Source organism: Mustelus asterias, chromosome 1 (genome assembly GCF_964213995.1).
Source record: "Mustelus asterias chromosome 1, sMusAst1.hap1.1, whole genome shotgun sequence".
NCBI lineage: Eukaryota > Metazoa > Chordata > Chondrichthyes > Carcharhiniformes > Triakidae > Mustelus > Mustelus asterias.
In genome coordinates, this window is record NC_135801.1 from 153,829,717 (window position 1) to 153,846,439 (window position 16,723).

Below are 16,723 nucleotides of genomic sequence, written 5' to 3' on the forward strand. Positions count from 1 at the left end.
TAAGTGATATATATTATTTTCCTAGTTGGCCTGCTGCCTCACAGTGCCACGGACCTGGGTTCGATTCCCGGCTTGGGTCATTGTCTGTGTGGAGTTTGCACATTCTCCCCGTGTCTGCATGGGTTTCCTCCGGTTGCTCCAGTTTCCTCCCACAGTCTGAAAGTGTGCGGGTTAGGTGGATTGGCCATGCTAAATTGCTCCCTTATAGTGTTTGGGGGACAAGCTAGGTTAAATGCGTGGGGTTATGGGGATAGGGCCTGGGTGGGATTGTGTTCGGTGTGGACTCGATGGGCCGAATGGCTTCCGACTGCACTGTAGGATTCTATGAGTAAGGAGAACATTTGGCCCATCATGGCTGCACTGGCTCTCCAAACAAGTGTCATGACTTAGTGCCACTCTCTTGCCTTTTCCTCACACCCATGAACACTGTTTTTACTGAAGTAATCATCAAATACCCTCCAGAATGCCTTGATTGAATCTGGCTCCACCTCACTTCCAGGCAGTGTAATCCAGACCTGAAGCACTTGCTGTGTGAAAAGAAGAGGTTTAGAAGAATGGTTCCAGGGATGAGAAATTTCTGTAATGAGAATACATTGGAGAAGTCGGGACTGTGCTCCTTGGAGAGAACAAGGCTAGAAGATTTGATAGAGAGGTTCAAAATCATGAGGGGGCTGGACAGAGTAGATGGGGAAGAACTGTTGGCTGCTCATAAAAGGATCAGGAGTGAGAGGGCACAGATTTAAAGTGATTTGCAAAAGAAGCAAATGTGATGTGAGAAAAAAAACCTTTTCACCAAAGGAGAGCTGGTGCAGGTGTGATGGGTCAAACTGTCTCCTTCCACACCACAACAATTCTGTGATTCTGTGAATTAAATAACAGTTACAGAGCTATTGGAAGAGAGCAGCACATTGAAATTTGTTTTGATTTGCTTTAGCAAATAGCTACCACAGAGACGATTGTACAGTCACTTCACTGCAGGCTCACTGCACTGTTGATGGCTCCATTTATGGTGTAAATGTTTATTGTTCTCTGATTTTAAGAAGAGCAATGGCTCAATGTTTCATTTACAGTGCTAAGGAAAGGGACACTGAATATGGTAAAAATAGAATTTGGTCGGCTACACTTGCTTTTAGTCATAACTGCTAATGCCAAAATTGCTCGGAGCCATCATTTCATAAACTAATATACTTCTTGAAGTCCACGCAGAATCTTTTGTTGACCTTAACTTAAGGGAGTTTATGACTTTCTGGGCAATGTGCTCTTCATTATTTACATGGTATCCCTTGGGAACTTTCTTCACAAGGACAGGATTAGCTCCATTGACTCAGCAATAATACCCAACTGTTTCCCTGTGCTATCATTGAGCCCAAGCCGTGAGTGGGTTGAAGATTTATTTGACAAAATCAAACTTGGACCCAGCTCCATCAACTTCTCGGGATAAACCAATGATGTGCAACCTACTTTCCCATTTGACTGCAAGCCCAGATATTTATTTCACATCTGGTCGATCCCTGGGACGGCCTTCTTCCACTTCCAGAACATTACACTCATTAGGAAAGTTTAATCCCTATCTTTACCACTCCAAGCATTGATTTTCCAAACAGTTTCCTCACCTTTACAAACCTTAGCAGATCCAGAACTCCACGACACATGTCTTCTCTCACAATAAATCTTGTATGCCCTATTACTTCAAGGCTTCACTGGCTTCTGTGTCCCAGTGTATATGCAAGTCCATAACCTTGTTAAACTAGAACGTACAGGAATTTTACAAGTATGTGTTGACCAGGGTAATGTAGCAGACAGAGGAAATGTTTTTCAGGAGGTATTTGTTCTTGTAGCAGTGTTTGGCTACATCGATTCCTGGGGGCAGGCAGCATGAGGCAGCATGTTTAAATGACATCAATAAGGAATACAGTCTGGGCTGCATCGATGGTTCTCATAGAAATCATAGAAAATCATAGAAACCCTACAGTACAGAAAGAGGCCATTCGGCCCATCGAGTCTGCACCGACCACAATCCCACCCAGGCCCTACCCCTATATCCCTACATATTTTACCCGCTAATCCCTCTAATCTACGCATCCCAGGACACTAAGGGGCAATTTTCAGCATGGCCAATCAACCTAACCCGCACATCTTTGGATTGTGGGAGGAAACCGGAGCACCCGGAGGAAACCCACGCAGACACGAGGAGAATGTGCAAACTCCACACAGACAGCGACCCAAGCCGGGAATCGAACCCAGGTCCCTGGAGCTGTGAAGCAGCAGTGCCAACCACTGTGCTACCGTGCCGCCCTTTTCCCCTTGCAGAATTGTCATAAGTCTGCATATAGTGCTAAAACTGGGGCTATGCAAAATAATTTCTATTGTCACTGGGGCACAGAGGCCCAATCATAGCTCCAGCTGACTCATGAATGGTATATCTCTTTGACTTTACAGCTCCCAAAAATAAAACCATCTGGAAGCCAGCACCCTCCCTGGTCAGCATGAAAACATTTTTTAAATTAAGGAAGTGATGTCCTACCAGAGTTAGCTTGTGAGCTGTGAGCAGCACTGATGACAATTTTGAGATATATTATACAAATCTAGCTACTCTTCTATTTAGTAAATGGGTGAAATGCTGGATGTAGGAGGGAATGAACGAATTGGGTTTTTCGAGACCCAAAACTTTAACGAAACAGCTTTATTCAACATACATGAGGGAGAGCAGAACTCATGGCTATAACTCCAGCTTCCTTCCGAGCTACTCTACTGAGCACTGGTATTTACAGATTCTTATACCCCTGTCTTTACATTACAAAGTGTTACATTTACATCAGATTGTCATATTGTTACTTTGAACTGGTTACAGCTCTGTTTTTGATTACATTATACATTGTGTTGTGTGCTTTAGCTTTAATCATATGACCATAAAACCATAAGACATAGGAGCAGAATTAGGCCACTCGGCCCATTGAGCCTGCTCCGCCGTTCAATCATGGCTGATATTTTTCTCATCCCCATTCTCCTGCCTTTTCCCCATAACCCCTGACCCCCTTATTAATCAAGAACCTATCTATCTCTGTCATTTTCTGGACATCTCCTGTCTACCTGTTTACAATATTAAAGCGTTGTGTTTGTCAAACTGATTTTGATGGGGTGTTAATTGTTCCATCTCCCGGCTACTTGATTAGTTTTTCAGAGGCACAATAGTCCCTCTACACTTTTTGGAGACTTGATAAGTGATTTTGATTACCTTATGGTTGCTGTAACCTTGGAACGATCCCACCTGGGGTGTGACTGTTTTAGTGCCATCTGAGATGTAGTTATTTGTATTTTGTCATGTCTGCCTGCAGTGAGTGTGGACACTACAGTGCTGTCTGTTTAACCCTTTCCTTACATCCCTCTCCTCCTGCAGCTCACACTCTCTGGGTTTCCTCTACTACACTGGATAAGAATTTAAAATATAGAATCAAAGTAATATTCACTGGGGGGATGGAGAGAAAATCTCCAACATGCAGTGAGCCACCACATAAATCCATGAACCTCAGCAACATGTGTTTAAATCCAGACCAGATGCCCAGAACAAGGTTTTTAACCAATCTTAAAGGTTGGGCAACTTCAGCTCAGTTCTCGGTGTCACACAGCACAAAAAGTTCTCTTAACATGGGAATTAGTACTAAATTCTTGACAGAGCTGGCTCTCTGAGCATGACAGAGCTGGCTCTCTGAGCATGACAGTATCACAGCCCATTGGTTGGGACTATTTGGCTGAGGTTTGAACTGGAAGAGTTGTGGAGATATTGTGCAGTTGTGAAGAATGAGTTTATTATCTGACTCATTCGGTCCTGACTTGGGAGTGCTCGATAATGACAGACATCCTTAACCTCAATGAATACAAAATGGAGAGAGAATGGATTAACACCACAATAGAAAATGAATATCATCTAGAAACATATCCAAAGTCTACAATCAATGCACAATGTGTTTTAGTCACAGAATTTTCCATCTTTCTCAAATGCAATTCAAATAATTTGGCAATGCTTATAATCTTATGGCAGCAAAATGTTCCAATGTGAGCAGCTCATTATAATGGAATCCATAATGAATGAACAACTTCATGTTCAGCATTGTCTAGGTGGTTAACAGAAGCAAACATCTGGACCAGTCATTCAGTTCTGGCTTTAATCATTTAAACATGGCTTACTGGCAACTTCTAATGCATACATCACCCATCCAAAGTATTTTTTTTGCTTTGACATTGAATAGTTATGATTATTTTAGAGTTGATACTTTGCTTCAAATTTTGCAATGTGCATAAGCAAAATTCCCATAAGGATATTTTCATATATACTAGTATCTTGAGAACAGAAACATTGGGACAATATAACAAGGTCAAATCCCAATGGAATTATTGCTCTAAAGCATTAAATTATAATACATGAACCAGCACCAAAGATAAATGTGCCAGAAGGGCTGTAACATGGCAAAACCCCCGGTTTGAGGAAAATGTGGGCTTAATTTTACGTGCCCCCATGGCAAACATGTTTGCTGCGGGGGAGAGGGGGCCAGGTAAAATAGGATGGATGGCCACCCCACCACCTTCGCACCCATAATACAAGGGCGGGGGGGGGGGGTTGCAGACACCAAAATCGGCAGCCTGCCCACCATATTTAAATAAATAATCAAAGGTCAATTAGGCTTATCTCAAGCCAATTGAGTCTGATAATAAATTACCCATGCCATAAAATGTTTGGAATGGGCAGCGGGGCTGAAACAGGCAGTCTGATTTTTTTCACCCACCTGTTTAAAGGGCTGAAGGGAAAGGGTGGGTGTCGCTCTTCAGGGGCTACCTTTTGCTGATCACGAGGTGCCCCCTCCACCCCCTGAGGTTGAACCATCCACCCTACCCACTCCCTCCCTTAAACTCATTCCTTCCCCTCCTGCCCCTCTCCCTAACCTACCCAAACCAGCTTGGTCCAAGATGCCAGTCTTTATCTGCTCCAGGGATCCCAGGGGCTTTGGTTTTCTCCTGGCACTGTCGGGTGTGATGGAGCTGTTGACCCAATCCAATTGGCTGGTAGCTCCAGAGGATAGGATATTCACCCCATTGAGAGGTGGGAGTACAGGTTGACCCTCGTTGATCTGCCTCGCAGTGCTTTATGGCTGCGGGCAGGTGGCCATTGAGCATGTTGGTCATTCCTGCACCCCCTACCTCCCCCCAGCATACTATTTCTCTGTCTGACGTTTCGGATTATTTGTTATCATTTACTGAATAGAATGCTGACTTTCCTCTTAGCTGCATTTTTCCAGTCCTGGCAATATCCTCATAACTCTTCTCTGCACACTCTCTAATACATTAATGTCCTTGTATGGACAGCTGATGAAGACAAAATATGCCTTATCAGAGATCAATTTCCACATATCATGCCTGTCCTCAATGACTTACATTGGCTCTCAATCCATGAACATCTAAAATTCTTCTTCTTCGTATTCAAATACATGACCTCACCTCTATATCTTCCTTCATCCCTGGAGCAGTTCAAGGTTTCTATGTTCCTTCAACTCTAGCCCCTTGTGCACCCCACACATTCTTTGTCCCACCATTTGTAACCATGACTTTAGTCCTGGAAGCTCTTTGGACCCTAAGCTCTGGAATTCTCTCTCCTCTTATGCACAATCTACCTTCTGTGAGACTCTGCTGAATATCTTTTTTGATCAAGCATCATCCAGACTAATGTTTCTCTCTTTGGCTCAGTGTCAAATTTCTGTCGGATAGCTCCTAATGTTAAAGGACACTGTATAAACACAAGTTGATTTTATTATTGTTGTTGTTGAGTAGCCTGCTGGTATTCATTGTCTGCACATTGTTCCATTTGCAATTCCTCAGATGTTGAAGCAGTCTGTACCTGCATGCAATTATGACTTGGACAACATTCAATTTAGGCTGATAATGATAAATGGCAAATAGCATTCACATCAGGCCAAGCAATTTCCAACAAGATAGAGTTTAAACATCTCTGTTGATATTCAATGATACCATCATTGAACCCGCACTGTCAACATTCTGGGAGTTACCACTGACCAGACATTTAACTGGACAGGCCATATAAGTATTGTGACTGCAAGTTCAAGTCAAGGGCTGGGAATATTGTTGTGGGTGGCTCATCTCCTGACTTCCAAGATCCTTTTTATCATCTATAAGGCACATGTCAAGAGTATGTGATTAAATATTCTCCATTTGAGTGGATGGATGCAACTCTAACAACACTCAACAAGCTCAAAACTGTCCAGGATGGTAATAGCTTGCTTGATTAGCTCTCCACCCACCACCTTAAACATTAATTCTCCCCCACTACTGGTGCACTGTGGTTGCAGTGTGGACCATCTACACAATCCTGAAGCAACTTGCTAATGCTTTGTCGACAGAAGTCCTTAAGCCACAAATTTTACCACTTGGGAGGGCAAGTGGTAAATTTGGAACACATGGAAATACCACCAGCTCGAAGTTCCTCTCCAAATCACCATCTTGACTTGGAAAGATATTGCTGCTCCTTAATCATTGCTGGATCAATATCCTCTAACTCCCTCACTAACAGTGCTGTGGGAATACCTCCCACCACTGCAGTGGTTCAAGAAAGCAATCTTCTCAAGCACAAATAAGATGGGCAATGGGCAGCATGGTGGCACAGTGGATAGCACTGCTACCCCATTGCACCAGGTTCGATTCCCGGCTTGGGTTACTGTCTGTGCGGAGTCTACTCGTTCTCCCCATGTCTGCGTGGGTTTCCTCCAGGTGCTCCAGTTTCCTCCCACTGTCCATAGATATGCAGGCTAGGTGGATTGGCCATGATAAATAACCCCTCAGTGTACCTGAACAGTTGCCGGAGTGTGGCGACTGGGGGATTTTCACAGTAACTTCATTGCAGTGTTAATGTAAGCCTACTAGTGACTAATAAATAAACTTTTACTTTTTTTCCAATCAATGCTGGTCTTGTCAGTAACACCTACATCCTGTGAATGAATAGTTTTTTAAAAGCCCTACGTTTCAATTATAATCATTTTGTGTAAGAGATCAGACATGTGTTGGGTCCTGCAGTATACCTTGATACAGGTCAGGGCGGATGGGGGATGATGGCATCACATTATTGTCGAGAAAAACGAAGAAAATAGCAGGAAGGTTTTGTGATATGGGTGTGATTATCAATATTATTTCAGAGGGGAAAAAAAACGGCTTTTCACAGTGCTTGACATGTATTAAAATGATGAGACAGAGCTTGTGCATTTGAGCTCTTTATATGAGTGTATATAGATGCCAACAATACAAATGCATTGCTTCATCTATGAATTTGTGCTTTTGCAGTGATTAAAACTGTTATGATATAAGATGATGGACAGTGAGTGGGAACTAATGCATTTTTTATATGTTTACTGGCCATGTACTTTCCCCTGTTTGCTATCGAATGCAAATTTTCCCTATCCATTAAAAGAATCATTCTGTTTGTAGAGAATTCTGCATTAACAAGAAATGATGGGACACTGTGCATGTCCTCCATCATAAACTAGCTTGGAAAAGAAAACCAGAATTTAATAGGTTTTCCTCTTGGCTGAATTATGTATTAGATGGTCTGCGTATTAAAATCCCACAGTATGCTTATGTGTCAGCTTTAAGATGAAGCATGGTGAACTGTTGGGCGCCCATGGGTTTACCAAATATTGACAAACATTAAATGATGCTAATCTATCACAGTCAGATCAGCTCAGGTATCCTCCTCCTATTCACAAACAAAGATGCAACTAAAGGAAGTGTGTCTGCCATGAAAGTCAAAATCAACAATACAATATCTACTGACAGCTCATCTAACATGTAAAATCGATAATGCCATAGTGCTCATATTCAACTCACACATGGTTTTCAAGATCTGCATCGTCTGTTTCCTGCGCTGTAGATCAGAGATCTTTTTTTTTTAAGAATAAGTATTTTATGGACCCAAACCCACATGTTGATTCAAATTTCCAACCGGGAGAGAGCGATTCAATTTCCTCGCCTGACTCTCCTTGGGAGTTATTTTGCTCCATGAAAACCCATCACACTCAGCAAAAATGCACTCTTTATTAGCCAGTCGCTCAAGTTATGGAAAGAAAAGATCTGCAGTCTTGAGGTATTTGAAGGCAGAAACATGAAGGAATTTAGTAGCTGCAGGCATTAGGTAGGGATGCTTAGTGGGGAATGGGGGAAAAGGGGTGAAGGAGCGATGTAACTGAGCTCATTGAATTATAAAACTGAAATGAAAGAATACAATTTTGCCATGATTTTATTTTCACCTTGTTTTACACCATGGCCTATTCCTTAATAAGACCTGTGAAAATGTCAATCACTGAACAAAGCAAAATAACAATTAGTGATGTTTCTCAGACTACAAACATTTTCACTAGGAGGGGGAACAAATAATTTTGCAATAGAACTCTCATTCTCCTTTTCTCGGTGGCACACTCACTGCGCCAGGTTCCCAGTTTCGATTCCCGGCTTGGGACCCTGTCTGTGCAGAGTCAGCACGTTCTCCCTGTGTCTGCGTGGGTTTCCTCCAGATGCTCCAATTTCCTAGATGGGTGGAGAACTGGCTTGGTCACAGAAGACAGAGGGTGGTAGTGGAAGGGTCTTTTTCCGGCTGGAGGCCTGTGACTAGTGGTGATCCGCAGGGCTCTGTATTGGGACCTCTGCTGTTTGTGATTTATATAAACGATCTGGAAGAAGGTGTAACTGGGGTGATCAGTAAGTTTGCGGACAACACAAAATTGGCAGGACTTGCAGATAGTGAGGAGCATTGTCAGAGGCTACAGAAGGATATAGATAGGCTGGAAATGTGGGCAAAGAAATGGCAGATGGAGTTCAATCCTGATAAATGCGAAGTGATGCATTTTGGTAGAAATAATGTAGGGAGGAGCTATACGATAAATGGCAGAACCATAAAAGGGTGTGGATACGCAGAGGGACCTGGGTGTGCAAGTCCACAGATCCTTGGAGGGGACGTCACAGGTGGAGAAGGTGGTGAAGAAGGCATATAGCATGCTTGCCTTTATAGGACGGGGCATAGAGTATAAAAGTTGGGGTCTGATGTTGCAGATGTATAGAACGTTGGTTCGGCCGCATTTGGAATACTGCATCCAGTTCTGGTCGCCACACTACCAGAAGGACGTGGAGGCTTTGGAGAGAGTACAGAGGAGGTTTACCAGGAAGTTGCCTGGTATGGAGGGGCTAATTTATGAGGAGAGATTGGGTAAACTGGGGTTGTTCTCCCTGGAAAGACGGAGGATGAGGGGAGACTTAATAGAGGTGTATAAAATTATGAAAGGCATAGATCGGGTGAACGGTGGGAAGCTTTTCCCCAGGTCGGTGGTAACGTTCACGAGGGGTCATAGGTTCAAGGTGAAGGGGGGGAGGTTTAACACAGATATCAGAAGGACATATTTTACACAGAGGGTGGTGGGGGCCTGGAATGCGCTGCCAGGCAAGGTGGTGGAGGCGGGCACACTGGGAACGTTTAAGACTTATCTAGACAGCCATATGAACAGAGTGGGAATGGAGGGATACAAAAGAATGGTCTAGTTTGGACCAGGGAGCGGCACAGGCTTGGAGGGCCGAAGGGCCTGTTCCTGTGCTGTATTGTTCTTTGTTCTTTGTCCTCCCACAGTCCAAAGGACGTGCTAATTAGGTGCATTGGCCATGCTAAATTCTCCCTCAGTGTACCCGAACAGATGCCGGAGTGTGGCAACTAGGGGATTTTCACAGTAACTTCATTGCAGTGTGAATGTAAGCCTGCTTGTGACACTAATAAATAAACCTTAACTTTCGAGGTACCAAGCGCTAATAGGTTGTTGAAGGTGATGGTTTTGGTTCATGGTTATGCCTGGCAGGACACTGCAGTGGTTTGTCATTGCCAGATGGCAGATCCTTCTATTCCTACCACCTGCCATTGGCATATCAGAAGGACTTGCTGCTGGATAATCAACCTTTCATGATATGAAGGCACCTTCCTAGGCCAAGTCCTGGGGTGGGACTCAAAGTAAGAAGTTTAACAACACCAGGTTAAAGTCCAACAGGTTTATTTGGTAGCAAAAGCCACACAAGCTTTCAGAGCTCCAAGCCCCTTCTTCAGGTGAGTGGGAATTCTGTTCACAAACAGGGCATATAAAGACACAGACTTAATTTACATGAATAATGGTTGGAATGCAAATACTTACAACTAATCAAGTCTTTAAGAAACAAAACAACGTGAGTGGAGAGAGCATCAAGACAGGCTAAAAAGATGTGCATTGTCTCCAGACAAGACAGCCAGTGAAACTCTGCAGGTCCAGGCAACTGTGGGGGTTACAAATAGTGTGACATGAACCCAATATCCCGGTTTAGGCTGTCCTCATGTGTGCGGAACTTGGCTATCAATTTCTGCTCAGCGACTCTACGCTGTCGTGTGTTGTGAAGGCCGCCTTGGAGAACGCTTACCCGAATATCAGATGGGACTCAAACCCAGATCTTCTGGCACAGAGGTAAGGACATTACTCATTGTGCTACAAGACCTCTGAAGTAGAATCAGTTTTTAAAATAATTAAATTCCTATTTTTTAAGTATTTTTGTATTAATAATATCATCTATTTAATTAATGGAAACTGAAACAGTTTAATTTTAGAAAAGAACATTCTACTGTAAAATTAAGTTACAGATGTTCAGAAATCTTACATTTTGAAATCTGGTTGTAAAACTCAATAAAAGAAAAGAAAATATGAACTCCTGCAAACTGCCAGGTTCATTGAACAGCTCACCACCAGCTTCTCAAGGGAAATTAAGGATCTGCAATAAATAGGGGTGTTTTGCTACAATTGTATAGGGCGTTGGTGAGGCCACACGGTAGCACAGTGTTTAGCACTGCTGCTTCACAGCTCCAGCGACCTGGGTTCGATTCCCGGCTTGGGTCACTGTCTGTGTGGAGTTTGCACATTCTCCCCGTGTCTGCGTGGGTTTCCTCCGGGTGCTCCGGTTTCCTCCCATAGTCCAAAGATGTGCGGGTTAGGTTGATTGGCTATGCTAAAATTTCCCCTTAGTGTTCTGAGATGTGTAGGTTAGAGGGATTAGTGGGTAAATGTGTAGGGATATGGGGGTAGGGCCTGGGTGGGATTGTGGTCGGTGCAGACTCGATGGGCCAGATGGCCTCTTTCTACACTGTAGGGATTCTATGATTCACACCTGGAGTATTGTGTGCAGTTTTGATTTCCTTATCTGAGGAAGGAGGTCCTTGCTATAGAGGGAGTACAGCGAAGGTTTAACAGGCTGATTCCTAGGATGGCGGGTCTGTAATATGAGGAGAGACTAAGTCAGTTAGGATTACATTCAGTAGAGTTTAGAAGAGTGAGAGGGGATCTCATAGAAATCTATAAAATTCTAACAGGGTTAGACAGGGTAGATTCAGGAAGAATGTTCCCAGAACTAGGGGTCATAGTATGGGGATAAGGGGTAAACCTTTTAGAACTGAGGTGAGGAGAAACTTCTTCACCCAGAGGGTGGTGAATGTGTGGAATTCACCACCACAGAATGTAATTGAGGCCAAAATGTTGTCTGATTTCAGAAAGAAATTACACATAGCTCTTGGGGCTAAAGAGATCAAGGGACATGGGGGGGGGATCAGCATATTGAATTCGATGATCAGCTGTGATCAAGATGAATGGCAGAGCAGGCTCGAAGGGCCAAATGGTTTACTCCTGCTTCTATTTTCTATGTTTTTAAATGCTGGCCCAGCCAGTGCTGCACCCACATTATTTGAAGGAATAATAAACTATAGCAGCCCCTCATGACAATCTCAGACACATTGGGTGGGCTGTATAGCAGGCAGTTCATCTGCTGCAATGTTACGTTTCACCGTAACGTTCTGCTGTTGCTGATTCAGCAACTTCTGAATATTGCTTCTTTGCTAATTACCCAATTAGCTCGCTGCCATAATCATTTTTAGATTTCTCAGTTCCTCTCAAAAAATATCGGTGTGTCTAATCTTGCTTGGTCTGATGGCATGTCACGTATCATCGACAGGTCTCCCGCCTGTTTGGGTTAGCACTTGTTACATACACCACACTGCCAACGTGGTCTTTAATTTCATTGCTCATGTTTGGGCAGTAAAATACATCTATTGCCTTTCTCAAGGTCAGTTTAATTACTTGATGGCTAGCACAGATAGTCTTTAGCAACTCTCCTCTCATCTCCTGAGGAATGATGACTTATTTCCTGTGTACAAGATGCTATCTCAGTATGGCCAACATGCTCTTTTGACCATAGGTATGTCCTTGGTGCTCTCAGGCCATGTTTTTATCACGACTTCTTGCAGTTCTTTAAGAACTGCATCACGTTAGGCAGTTTCGATTTGAGCAAGGTGCTTCTCTGTCAGGTTCAATGTGGGTGATCTTACCATTGCCGAATGATGGGTAGGGTGGAACAGTAAGATGGCGCAAGAGCTGAGAAATCAGGTCCACGTCCAATTTCTCACCTCTTGCGATCTTACCAGCACCGGATATCTGGCGCGATCAGCCTTGCACCCATTTCCGGTGCAAGGCTGAATAAATTATTTACAATTATTTAAATGTATTTTGAATTGAATTAATGAGCCTGGGACGTTATCACCTGGGCTCACTTGCCTTTGTGGCATCACCTGGAGAGACTCTCTCTGACGAGAATCACAGCTGGTCCCCATCAACGGGAACCTTCGCGATGGCCTCGCTGGTTGAACCAGAGGCCATTAAGGCACTCCAGGAAGGTCAGGGGGAAGAGGGTGTCCCTTGGGCAGCACCAGACTGGTACCCTGGCACTGCCAATCGGCACTGGAGCAGGACCAGAGGGGACTAGGCCTAGTGAAGTGGTGATAGACCAGGGGTGGCCAGTCAGGCCCACTGCCACTCTGTATCAGGGATCTGTGGGGGTGGGGAGGGAGGACCCGCTGCCACTCTGCATCAGAGATTGGTGGGGTGGGGGAGGGAAGGGGATAACGGGGTCTTGCCATGGGAGCGTGCCTGTTTGGCAATCATGGAGGCGTCGATCTGTGATCGGGGGGGGGGGGGGGGCAGTCTGGTGATTGGACTGGGGGGGGGTTCAATCTGGTGATCAGTATGGTTGGGGGACGGAGGGGAGATTGGTCCAGGCCGGCACGGGGATTCATGGGATAAATCGGTCTGGGAGGGTGGGGTTAGGAGCGGGGGTTGTGACACGCCATAGGCTGTTTTGGTAGCTAGGGATTGCTGTATTTAGAAACCCTACAGTGCAGAAGGAGACAATTTGGCCCATCGAGTCTGCACCAACAACAATCCCACCCCGTCACCCCACATATTTACCGTGCTAATCCCTCTAACCCACGCATCCCAGGACACTAAGGGGCAATTCAGCATGGCCAATCCACCTAACCTGCACATCTTTGGACTGTGGGAGCAAACCGGAGCACCCGGAGGAAACCCACACAGACACAGGGAGAATGTGCAAACTCCACACAGACAGTGACCCAAGCCGGGAATCGAACTTGGGTCCCTGGAGCTGTGTTTGAGGCTGGCTGAGAGAAGCAGAGGCTGAGTGACAGGCCTCTGTTGCTGGAGACCTGCACACACGCAATTGCACCCTCTGCTGCTCTCAGTGAGCATTCTGGTGATTTAAGCCCCACCCCCTCCCCTACAGGCGAGAAACAATTTAGGTGATTTTTTTTCTCTAAATGCATAAGATTGCACCCAAAAAATCGGATCAGAAACTCTCCCGTTTTCCCACCCATTTTGAACTTTGTTTGGTAAGATCACCCCCAATGTCTCTGCTGGATTAATGACTTCCAGATCATTAGGGTGGCACAGTCATTAATACTGCTGCCTCACAGCACCAAGGACTCAGGTTCAATTCTGGCCTGTCTGTGTGGAGTTTTCAAGTTCTCCCCCAGGTGCTCTGGTTTCCTCTTACTGTCCAAAGATGTGCAGGTTAGGTGGATTGGTCATACTGAATTGTCCCTTAGCATACAAGGATGTGTAGTTTAGCTGGATTGGCCATGGTAAATACAGGGGAATGAGCCTGAGTGAGGTGCTCTTTCAGAGAATTAGTGCAGATTTGATGGGCCGAATGCCACTTTTGTGCAATGAGGGGCTTCTATGTCAGGCTGCTGCCTCTCACTTAATCTGGATAATGTTGCATTCCCTTGTGGCCTCCTCAACTTTCCTCATGGGGAGCACTGCTCTCGACATATATCTGTGATGTACATTTGTTTCCCTTGCTTGAATGTCATGTCCAGATCATGGAGTCATTATAGTGTTTTAAAGCACAGCAAGAGATCCTTCAGCCCAAACTTCTGAGTTAACTATCAATCTCATTTTCCAATACTTGGTCTGTAGCTTTGTATGCTATGGCATTTCAAGTGTTCATCTAAATGCTTCTGTAATGTTGTGAAGTTCCCTGCCTCTATCACACTTTCATGCAGTGAGTTCCAGATTCCCATCACCCTCTGGGTATAAAAATTGTTCCTCAAATCCCTCTAAATTGCCTGCCGCTTACCTTGAATCTATGCCTCTTGGTTATTGACCCCTCTACTAAGGGGAAATGTATTTTTCCTATCTACCCACTCTTTGCCCCATATAATTTTGTACTCCTCAATCAGGAACCCCCTCTGCTCTATGAAAAATAACCACAACCTAATGTGCCTGTCCTCATAACTGAAATGCTCCAGCCCAGGCAACATACTGATGAATCTCCTCTGCACCCTCTCCAGTGCAATCACACCCTTTCAATAGTGTGGTGACCAGAACTGCACACAGTACTCTAGCTGTGGCCTAATGAGTATTTTACACTGCTTCATCATAACCTCCCTGCTCTTGTATTCTCGGCCTTGGCTAATAAAGGCAAGCATCCCTTTGGCCTTTTTAATTATCTTATCGACCTGTCCTGCTGCCTTCAGGGAGCTTTGGACATGTACCCCAAGGTATCTCTGGTCCTGTTTACTTCCTGGCATCCTGCTCTTCATTGTGTATTCCCTTGCCTTGTTAATCTTCCCAAAATGCATCACCTTATGCTTTTCAGTGTTAAATTCCATTTGCCACTGTTCAGCCCATCTATATCGTCTGTAATCTCAGATTTTCCTCCTCGCTAGTTACCATAACATCAATTTTCCAATCATCAGTGAACTTACTGACCATGCTCTCCACATTCACAGTGTCTTTGCAATCGTTTTGGAGCAGATAAAGTTTATTTGATTAGTGTCACAAGTAAACTTACATTAACACATCAATGAAGTTATTGTGTAAATCCCCATACTCCGGCGCCTGTTTGGGTACACTAAGGGAGAATTTAGCATGGCCAATGCATCTAACCAGCACGTCTTTCACACTGGGAGGAATCCAGAGCACCCGGAGGAAATGCACACAGACACGGGGAGAACGTGCAAACTCCGGACAGTCAGTGACCCAAGCCGGAAATCGAACCTGGGTCCCTGGCGCTGCAAGGCAGCAGGGTTAACCATTAACCATTGTGCCACCATGCCACCATGCTTATGAAAAATATATTGAAGGGGCTTGTGGTGGGGTTCCTTTGTCTTTCCCAAGCAGATACTGATGAAAATGGCCACAAGCAAAGCAACAGCCAGGCACTCTTTTCCTATATAAGCATAATGCTGTCCCATCTGCATTAGTGTCTTGGAGGCAAATATGGCTGGTTGTCCTTGCTGCATTAGTGTTGTTTCAAGACCTGTCTCGCTAGCATCACACTGCATGATGAGTTCATCATTGACATCACGGTACTTCAGCATTGGCACTGTCATCACTAGTTGTTTGATTTTGGTGAACACTGCTTCTTGATCTGTTTCCCAATACCACAACACATCCTTGACAGTAGGCTTCTGTAATGGTTCACACACAGCTGGCAAATTGGGCAAAAAAAAAGTGAACTAGTTCACAAAACCAACAGTTGCACTACTTTCATATCTGTTGATCACTGCATCAATGTTCCAGCTCTCATCTTGTCAAGATCCAGGTGAAGACCTTTTACTGTCAAAACATAACCTATGTACCTGACTTCAGGCACCTTGCAATATGTTCTTGTTCATCTTCAGGTTCATCTGGCAAACTCACTCCAGCAGTCATGTTAAATCCTGATCATGGTGCATCATGGCTTCTTCCATTGTGTCTCCACATTCATAGACAAGTAAATTATCTACTATAGATTGCACCCTGGGAGGATGTCTTTATGGATACTCTCTGGGGCCGATTTTACCAAATCGGCTCTAAGTGCCGGGTGCGGTCGTAAATCAGGCCCGCGCCTGGCAGCCGCGCTCCAGCGCCCCCATACACCTTTTTTCGGCGCGGGTCCAGTGGGCGGGGCCTAGCGCATTTGCATTTGTCGGAGCACCAAACTGCGCATGCGCAGTCCGAAGCCGACAGCACTCAGCGCGCCCGAGCGTGAAAGTCAAAGGCAGCGCTAACAGCACTACTGTGTGCGCTGCCTTTGACTTTCCCTGGTTGAGGGGGGGGGGGGGGGTGTGGGTGGGATGTGACGTCTCTTCCCTGAGGGGGGGGGGGGGGAGAATCAGACATCTCTTCCCTGAGGGGCGGGGGGGTGGGGTGGGGGATGTGACATCTCTTCCCTGAGGGGGGGAGGGTGCAGTAGAGGGGGGGGGGATCTGACGCCTCTTCCCTGAGGGGGGAGTAGGGGGGCGGATGTGATGTCTCTTCCCTGAGGGGGGGGATGTGACGTC